The 7,428-nt window shown below is 34.8% G+C and overlaps 1 long non-coding RNA gene across 3 annotated transcripts; it reads right to left on the bottom strand.

The window, feature by feature from the left end:
• Nucleotides 1-3,909: 3,909 nt before the first annotated feature.
• Nucleotides 3,910-6,882, bottom strand: LOC144574486 (uncharacterized). 3 transcript variants are annotated; one of them, XR_013518232.1, is made up of 4 exons: nucleotides 6,721-6,882; nucleotides 5,654-5,723; nucleotides 4,462-4,817; nucleotides 3,910-4,236 (listed from the first exon to the last, which is right to left on the bottom strand). It is a non-coding gene; the product is annotated as an uncharacterized LOC144574486 (long non-coding RNA). The 3 variants fall into 3 exon arrangements; XR_013518233.1 differs by lacking the exon at nucleotides 6,721-6,882 and adding an exon at nucleotides 6,560-6,674; XR_013518231.1 differs by lacking the exon at nucleotides 6,721-6,882 and having other exon boundaries at nucleotides 5,654-6,228.
• Between the last annotated feature and the right edge of the window lie 546 nt (nucleotides 6,883-7,428).

Genomic DNA, 7,428 nt, shown 5'->3' with positions numbered 1-7,428 from the left:
TCATTGTTGTTTTACTGTTAAGTTCTGGTCAATTTTTGTTTGTGTCTGACAAGTCTTTTTCAGTAAATAAGTCCACTTCAAAGGCAAATTTAGATTCTGAGTTGTTTGTGATCTCAGGGGGCCCCTTCAAATCAGATCAAAGTTCAATACCATTTTGGTTATGTATAATCCCAGGATACTGGTCATGCTAGGCTGTATGTTATATCAAGCTTGGGGTCAGGTTAGGCTTTTGCCATTTGATTTGTCGGGATTCTCGGGTTCAGTCATACTCTGGTAGGTTGGGGCAAGTTGTGCTTGTTTAAATTTTTTGAATTCTCAGGTTCAGTCACAAATTCCCGTTAAAGTGGGCTAATGTGTGGGTTCCCCTATCACTTCATATGGGCCTTATAATAATATAATTTGTGGGACCCACTTGTTTGGGACTTGTAACAACGAGTTGCAGCTGATGTATGTAACAGAAAACGCAGACTCCTTAGAAAGAGTTCAAGTCACCACTGACAACAATGTTTTTTTATTTATTTATATATTATTTTCTTCTTTATATATTTTGGCAATTAGTTCGACAACAATGTTTATATTAGCATTCAAAGATCGGCACTTACTTTTCACTAGTATCAAAATAATTATATGAGTTTTGCACTTTGAGAGTGGGTGGGGTGCATATTTTATATTTTTATTCCCTTTGTAAATGTAATATAAATGTACCAATCATATCTCAACAAGTCCAAGCTAACCTTCAACACTTCAAATCTGGACATTCTCACATGCCTGATACATTAGACAGAGTATAGTGCGTTCTCTACACGTATCCATATAATGAAATCTGAACTTTTTATACATGATGACCTTCCCCTCTGAACCCCACTTGCTTCCAATCCCAACCCTCCATTGGTTATCAGGTCTCTGCCATGCAGTTGTAGGGTCACAAAACTAACTTCCATTGATCCATTCAGCATGTGTAATTACTGGGTTGTAATTGAGTTTGACTCATTCATTCAAAGTACGGGTCTGAAAGCTTTTTTGGGTATGCTATGTTTTGTACTTGTTGTTGTTGTGGGTCAATAACCCCAGTGTAGAGGATGACGGGTTTGTTACCTGGTAAGGTGGCTGAGCCAGACCAATTACCATACTTGTCAAATGGGTCGGATGGGATAATTGCTGATTCAAGTGCTATCCAATTGATCAGGTCGGTTGAGACAGAATGACCCCATTTTTGTTTTTTTTGCCATCCGTACCATATGGGTACGGATCGTATTGATAGAAGAGGCGGTAGACGCCCTTGTAGTACACAGGCCCTGATCATGTTTAATTTATTTGGATTCAGTGGTGGGTTTAACACTAGATATGCATATGTTACAAGTTTGTCTTAATTCATGATGAAAATTAAATACGATCTTAAAAAACAAGTATAGAAGAGAAAAGAAGAATACCGTTTGGGTCTGATTTGTTGCGCCATGTCAGTGCATATTCCATGAGTTTGTGTTTTCAAACAAATATAATACATATTATATTAGACTCCAAAAACTCAATTTGTGCAAGTCAGAGAAATAATTAATATGAAATAAAATGAGGTTACATTACCATTCATCAATTTTTTTGTAGATAGGAAGTGATAAGCAGTAGGTTGGTGTCAACTGTCAAGAGGCGCACCATGAACATATTGGAGTTGCCTGGAGACAAGGTGATTAGGTGAGACATGGTCTCTGTCCAGAAACGAAAAAATAGTAGAGAATGCATCAATGGGCTAAGAATATCTCTGCAGGAATTACTCATGTCTTCCTAGTTCCTACCCAGATAAAGTATTAAGCTTTAACAGTTTCAAAATCCAAACAAGGGGTCTGGGAGTAAAAATTCTCAAAATGGTTGATTGAATCAAAACATGCAGCGAGAGTAAAGTTATATAATATCCCCCTCCTGATTTGTTATTATTATCACATTTAAGAAAGGATCAATCTTCTTAAATTTCTTTACAGAACTTCTGTTTGAGAACCATTGCTAACAGTCATACCATGACAGTATCATCGCATGGAACTAAATCATATTGGATTTTTCAAATTTTCCAATCTGTCAATAAGGCTTTAAATTTTTATTAATTTGTAAGTATAATTTTTTTGGAAATATAGACAGCTTATAAGTGGCAGCAAATACGGTCCAGATATATTAACTCAAAAGATTCTTTTTTGAGTTATTGCAAAGGATACGAATTATGTATCTTCTTGTATAGAGTGAGTGAGATAATGTTACAACTGACACTTGGATTGAATACCTACTGGACATGAGCCCATAGCCCCTAAGTTTACACAAGCCCATAATGGTACAGCATCATACTCACAGATTCAGGGTTTCATAAAAAACACCAGGGAACAATGGATAGCGATTAACGAACGTACCGAATTAGCTCCAGCGTGGCCTTGCATGACACGCTTCCAGTGCTCACATGAAAGACATAAATTGTGACAACTTAATATTTCGGAAAAAAATTCAGCAGAGTTAAAAATTCGTGATTTGCATATAATTCAAAAATAATTCATTTTTGTAAACACCAAATCAGTATAATTCGGGAATAATTTGTTTTTGGATACACCAAATAATATACTAAAATACTAAAGTTGTAAAAAAAAAAAAGATTGTTTCGTTCATTTTAATTTTTTTATTAGTGTAAAAATAGAAACTTCTACATAGACATGTTTATTTAATTCTACTCTATAAGTCCTATCAATTTTATAGCTCAGTTTAACAAAAATCAGCATAGTAAGCAAGAATGGATTTGATGAGATGTTCCACATCACTATTGAATATATATGGATTAGTGGATTATTCATTTTCTTAATCAATTAAAAAATTGTTTTATTTGGAACTTCCTTTTATATAAGATTAGGCCATTAATATAAACAAGTTTAAAAAATATATATACTAGGAGCAAAAACCAATAAATTCAAATGTAAAGAATGGGCCCAAAAAGGCCTACCTCTGGTTTCTACTTATATCCAGTAAATTGCAGCCTATATCCGGTTTCTACTTTCTACTACTTACTTTTTACTCATGCCTAGTCCCATAACCAAGGCAAAAGGCGTTGAGAGCTCTAAGTTCTTTTATATAAGGAGGTTAAGGGGCATGAGAGGACTGTACCATTGGACAAGGTCAACGAGCCACCACGGGGACTCGACTCGTGGCCTACTATTGGGCACTAGGCAGTTGCCCCAAAAAAAAAATGGTTTAAATATCGTGAATATTTTCATTAAAAATGCGAATAATTCGTAAAATTTGCATTTTATTCGGTCAAAGGTTCAGTCAACCGAATAGTTCGCTGTTTGGTGCGGAAACCTCATAAAAACGTTTTATTCGCGAATTAAACACGAATAAAATGCGAACCTTGTTACTACGAGACATATATGGCACGTGCCGTCTAAGGAAACAAACAAAAAGCTATTGAAAAAAGAAAAATAACGAATCAGTTTAAATAATCATCGAATTAATACTACAAAGTAATTTCAAACATAAATTATTATGATTTTTATCCAAAAATAGAGAGAGAGAAGGCAAAGAAAATTTTAAGCCAAGTCAAATAATATTATTGAGATGGTGGTGGTTTAATTTCGAATTATTGAGATGCTAATAAAAAAATTTCAGGTTATTTTGACAGTCTTTTATGTACTTGTATTAAATTCATCTCATGCTAATTTAAGGTAAAGCACGTAGGTCTGAATTTATATTTTGGTGCAATCTTGCATTGTTATTCGCACAAATGGTCATTTTTCAAATTAGTTAATTTGAGGGTTTATATTTGCAATACACATTGCTATTTTATGTTCAAGGGTAAAAAGGGAATAAAATACACATCTTTCTTTTGTTAATAAAGTGAAAAATGTGTTGTATTGCATTAAGACACAACACTCAACAACCAACAACAACAACAACAACCAAGCTTTTAGTCTAAAACAAATTAGCTTAGGCTAGAAATAATATTCAATCGAAATCACAAAATCAAAATAGATAGTAACAAAAACAACAATAGTAGCAAGACTAGTAGTAATAAATACTAACTATATTATTCATACACTATAAATCATAAGTGCCGTATATCATCGTTTCTGATTCGGTTCATTCTTGTATGACTTCAGATCCATCGCAATATATGCATCTCTAATATAGTTATCTTTTGAACTTGTTGTCTTTCAGTGGGCCAACATTCTGCACCATATAATATCGCAGACCTAATAACCGTCATGTCCAACACTAAAGAAAAAGTGAGAAAATTGCATCACTTATTTGTGTCAGTTGGTAAAACAGATAAAGGGAACAATGTTCTTTTTGTATGGTGAATATTTTTCTATTAATCAAGTTTTATGGTAAAAAGAAACAAAAAAATGTGTTCACTCATGCACAAAAATTATCTTAAACAAATTATCAAGAAAATGTAATGAAACCAAAAATATGACCAATTTTGAACAGGATTCTTACCTTTCCTAGACCACTCATGCCATATTGAAGTGCAATAGCAATCCCCAAAGCTACACTTCAAGACAGGCAATGAAGATTTCAAAATTATGATAGTAGATCTCTGGCCCAATTTGACCTAGCAACTCAAACCCCAGAAGTCGTTTACTCTCCTTGTACTATGCGTAATAACAACATGATTTTCTTACCGCCACCTGGCTCTATGGCTTGTGATCTCATACCACTTCAACAAACTTCCAGGGCTTTAATGCCATCAGAATATTCCCAGCTTCAATCTGATAGCATGGCTGGAATCAATCGAGCTGCCCATCCAGGGCTAGTACTCTCAAGGCAGCCCAACAAGCATCTAACCTACCGACCTAGATTACCAAAGATAAATGAAGAATTCAGTTACATTTTTGGTACATGCTAATGGACCAGCATTACAACCTTCCAAGATTACCAAAAATATATGGATAAACAGTACTGTTATACAAATGAACCATATTTCTATGCAAAATGTAGTTGGTAGTTCACTACACTCAAAAATTTATTAACACTAAGGATAATTATTCTAGGATATTCATTAGTAGTGGCTATATTTTCATATTTGAATAATATATGAGGGTGTTCAGTAAGGGTCACAAGATTCAATTTAAAGCTGCACTAAAGAGAACCCTTGAAGAGTCACTTTCTTAAGAAGACCTTAAGCTAGAAAAAATGTTTAAGCCATGTAGAATCAAGGCTTAAGATCTTTGGAAAGCTTAAGAAAAATAGACAAAAGGAGGACTAAGAAAGTGGTTTTAAGCTTTGTAAATGAGCACTTGTTCGACAAGCTTAAGACTCCTTAGGATGCTAAGGAGCTCTAAGGAGGCTTAATCTACCCCCACTGAACACCCACTAGGGAGTTACTTTGACAGTCTTTTGAATACTTAATAACTTAAAAGTGCAGAATTAATCTCATATTAAAGTTTGATGTGATCTACGTGGTCAATTGTACAATGCCCTATTTGATTAATTCAGGTCTTATTTTAATTGTTCTTTGAGAGTTTCAAAGCAGAACGGTTGGTCTAAATTTATATTTGGTGCAATCTGCATTGTTATTCACACAAATACCATTTTTCAAATTAGTTAATTTGAGGGTAAACTTTGGTAAACATAAGGGTCTGGAATCATGCTAAATTCAAATTATAACCAATTTGAGCAGCATTCTTACCTTTCCTAGACCATTCATGCCAAATTGAAGTGCAACCTAAAGCAACTCTTCCAGTTTTCAGTTTTTTCCTCTGAAAGAATTGCACAAAAAAAAGAACAGTGTTACTCATTTTAACAATAATTGATTGACTATTTACAGCTCATTAGGGTTACAATTACAATATTCATTATACGATATGATTCAATTAAAATCAGAGCTAATATACAAGATAACAGTTGACTATGACATAGACTCGGGTCTGAAAATTTTACACCTTCATAGATACTATTGGCCTTTTCAATAGTTAATCAACAAACAATAAACGGAGCGATGATCTCTATTTGGTTTGTACTTCTCTTTATAGAAGCAACTACATTTGCTGATGTTTATTTGTTAATTAGTTACTGTAGGGAAGTCGTCTTCCAGACTATTCATACAATATGTACAGTTGAATAAAAGCATTTGTGAGACAATTCACAAATAGTACTTGCGGGGCAATCCGCTAATAGTGTTTGCGAGGCTATCCGCGAATAGTGTTTGCGAGGCTATCCGCGAATAGTGTTTGCGAGGCTATCCGCGAATAGTGTTTGCGAGACTATCCGCAAATAGTGTTTGCGAGATGATACAAGCAACAGATTCTTTTGAAATGTGTATAGGTAAATAAAAGGTAAAATTTGGAGCACTGGTAAGGAAAGTTTGGAGCTTTGGATTGAGTTGGGGACTGGAGACGACCAAACTTTAGGTTCAAAAGGTAAAGGTCCAATTTAAATCTAGATTAAGTAGTAATAATATAAAATAACATGTCTACTTAGGTTAGGTTTTACTTATTTGGACTGCAAATTTGGAGATGTTCTATGCAACAGACTGAAGGAACTTGCTAAAATGACCCTATGATTTTGTAAATATTTTGAAGAATTAAAATGGTACATTTGACACAATCCAACATTTGGACGGGGGAGAAATCAAATCTCAGAGAAAATCCCTGAGAAGAGATGGTCCCATAGGAAACAAATAACTCGCTCTTCCAGGCTCAGAGAGTTACATAGGAAAAAATAAATAAAGAAATAGTAGGGGAAACTATAGCAGACCTTTGATAAGAATAAAATATCAGTTTCTTCCCTTCCGCTCTCTTATCGTCTAATCATTGAAGAGAGTAAAAGGGTCAATTTTATATGTAGGTGTGAGGGGTTGGGGAAAGGGAAGAAGGGTTTTGCAATCTTGGCTTAGGGTGAGAGAACCGGCGGGCGAAGGGGGTATTAAATAGCGCGAGGATGGGGGTAGAGTAATGGGAAAGTCATGAGTGAGGGGGATGAATGTGCGCCACGCGGAACGGATTCACATCTCTCCAATACTGCACAAGGGATATTTTAAAATTAGTGAATCTGAACCATTCTTTTTAACTTGGCACGAATCTCAAAGCAAAATAATCCCTAGTTCGAATCCTAAAGTGATGAGATATAATCTCAAACCATAAATTGAGGCCTGTCATCTCCGATATTGGAGAGTTGAGTCCACGCTCTACCGCTATAGAATCAGATCTGAGTCGTCTATTTTATTCTGCACGACTCTCAAAGCAGTCCCTTGCATTCTTTCCGTTTTAGCTGCACTTTCCGTGTAGAGATATCATTTTAATTCTGAATCCTGCCTACGGTCTCTCTTAAAAAAAACAAAAATTTTTACTAATTCCGTACACAGTGATAAATGAATTATTCGGGTTCGGTTCGGCCGAGGTCAAAAGTTTATGATTTGAGTATAATTTGAGTATAATTTGAGTATAATTTGAGTATAATTTGGAA

This window comes from Carex rostrata, chromosome 23, assembly GCF_964058835.1.
Source record: "Carex rostrata chromosome 23, lpCarRost1.2, whole genome shotgun sequence".
NCBI lineage: Eukaryota > Viridiplantae > Streptophyta > Magnoliopsida > Poales > Cyperaceae > Carex > Carex rostrata.
The sequence above is the reverse complement of the archived record's forward strand: the minus strand, read 5'-3'. Positions and strand labels throughout refer to the sequence as shown.